Raw genomic sequence first — 2786 nt, 5'->3', positions numbered from 1 at the left:
GTAGGAATAGTTGAGGTAAATATAATAAATATGAAAAGGCAGCAGGAAATAAAAAAAAAAAAAAAAAAAAAAAATCTGTATACTTACGTATTTAATTTAGTCCGTTAGATGTGCACTCTGCCATTAGTAGAAAATGATAGATGTAGTTTGGGATTGGGTAGATTAAAACAATTTCCTGAATAATATAACCAAGTACTTGAATAGAAACACATGAAACCATTCTTGGTTGTGTTGTGCTAGTCAGAAATATATTATCTGTCTAATGCTGTTTATTTTGGATCAAGTGTATTGAAAACGATATATTGTTACTGTATAAATCATGTATGGTTCTCTGTTGAGTAGAAGTATATAATTTCATGTGTAGCACTACATTTTCATATGCCAAAGTGATGATAAGCTCTCATGCAGTACCGGTTAATGTAGTGTGAATAGATGTGATAGGCCATTTATTGTTGCAATAGGTGAAGTCATTGTATCATTATTCATGTATTTTCATGTAGCACTGTGATAGCACAACCATTATAAAATTTCATGTCCCATAAAAAGTTTGTTGTCAACATTTGTGAATGATGTATCATTTACAGGAGATTCATGTAATGGGTTTGTTAATGTAACAAAATATCTGATGTCAATAAAATTTTGGCAGGGAACTTCTAACAGGAAATCTTGCAATAGGGTGGGAAATAACCTTGAAATAAAATATTGCTTTCAGAGGGAAACAAGTAAGAAATCCTTTTGAAAGAATGCTGACAGTCAGCACAGAGCAAGCAGTCTTGTTAGATATTGCAAGCCAAAATAAGCCAGCAAGTTCTCAGCAAAACATTGTCAAGCACAACGGTTGATGTAAGGTGCCTTGCAAAATGTAATATCAGCAACCAGTACAAGTAAAGTCTTTTTACTAGTACGAGCATGTAGTTGTTAGGGTGTTGTGAAAAGTCATTGGTACAAAAACTTCTAAGGTGCATTTATAAGAAATTTCAGGTGTTGCAAGTGTATTATTCAATTTCAAGGTGATCATCATAAGAGTACTAAACAGTTAAATTGGTATTCTTGACTTTAAATCAGTATGGCATGTGTGCTTACTTGTGACATAGATCAGGTTTCTTGTACCAAATATGAGACTGAATGCTACAATCACAGCAAAATATCCAATGTTACATCCATCACTATGTCTTCAATTCTGCACTTTGTTGTAGATTTTTATCCAAAGTTAATTGGTGGCCAAATAATGTATCACAAATCATTTTGAATTCTGTTTTGTTTTTGTTTTTTTTTTTTTTTTTTTTTTTTTTTTTTTTTTTTTGTTTTTTTCTATCGTATTAACCCATAATTGACGGGTAGCATTCATAGTGGCCTGGGCCTCGCTGCCGGGGGCTTATATCGTCGCCCGAGCATGCGCGACCGCTCATGCCAAATACCAGCATCCCATGCCGTTTCTTCGTAATACTACGAAGATATGTTGTATTTTCAATTTTCATTATTTTTTACAGTCTCTACTTGCCAAACTTCCTGATAAATCGAGACTGAAGGCCATTTTTGTTATATAGACTCCATAGTTGATCATTATTCGGTCTATAGTCCAAATAAAATAAGCAGTGTGTGGCATCATGGAGTTGAAATTGTCGGTTTGTTGCATTTTTTTTTTTTTTTTTTTTTTTTTTTTTTTTTTTTTTGCATGGTAAAAATGAGAAAGTGTTAGAACCGACTTAATCACACTTTCACTGGCAAAAAAATAATCTTTTGCCGTGATTGTAACAAAAAAAAACTCATGGCATGTCCATGCATACTCTATGGCATGTGCGTACGTGCCCCCGGCAGATGGTCCCGCCATGCCATGGCATGTACGTACATGCCACCCGTCGGCAATGGGTTAATATGAACTTTTTTGTGTATTTTTACAGTTGTCATTTTCAAATTTCATACATTCCGCAGACTTCCTACTCAGTAATTTATGTACATAAACAACATGAAATTTTATCTCCATTTCTCCATTTATGCATTTACTAGTATGTAACTGGTTTAAGAATGTAGTAATCATTCCTTGCAATATTCTCCATTTGGTAACATGGAGAGGGGAGGATCCTTTAACTTTTCCTGGAAAGGGAAGAGAATCTGCTTTCTCTATACCACTCATTCTTTGATTTTTAAGCAATACATCAGGCAAGTTACTGCACATGTAAAATAAAAAATAAAAAAAGTTTACGGTAGATATCTGCTTATATTTTCTAAATTTTTTATGTGATTTGCTAAACAGCTTGTGATATCCTCCTCCTCAAATGCACTATTACAATCCAGTCCGTTTTTGTTTAGCCACACTCCTTTATTAACTTATTTAATATTTTTACCATTTGTTTTTCTGGTCTGCATTTATACAGAATTTGGAAAGAGGTTTATTTATTGTAAGCCAAAAAATGCACAATCCCTAAGAACTTGCACATTTATTGTTTCATGACTAAGATTATCTAAAGAACTAAAATATTCTGGGATCCTCTGTGTTAAAGTAAAATATGTTGAAATAACTTTGTATCAACTTCAGTTGAATAATTTCATAGTTTAAGGTTAATAAAAGATCATCCAACATGAATGTTTCATTTGAGATAGCATGTCCCCAATGAAAATAGAAAATAAATATATATATACAACAGATAAAATGTTTGGGTAGCACTAAAATGCTCTATAGTTGAAAGGGTTCATCCACAGCATTATAAGTATTTAATCCATAATTACAAATTATATATTTCTGTTAACTCCCTGACTGTATACAATCCCCTGGGACACTCAGCCAT

This window comes from Penaeus monodon, chromosome 17 (genome assembly GCF_015228065.2).
Source record: "Penaeus monodon isolate SGIC_2016 chromosome 17, NSTDA_Pmon_1, whole genome shotgun sequence".
NCBI classification, from domain to species: domain Eukaryota; kingdom Metazoa; phylum Arthropoda; class Malacostraca; order Decapoda; family Penaeidae; genus Penaeus; species Penaeus monodon.
Note: the sequence above shows the minus strand (reverse complement) of the source record.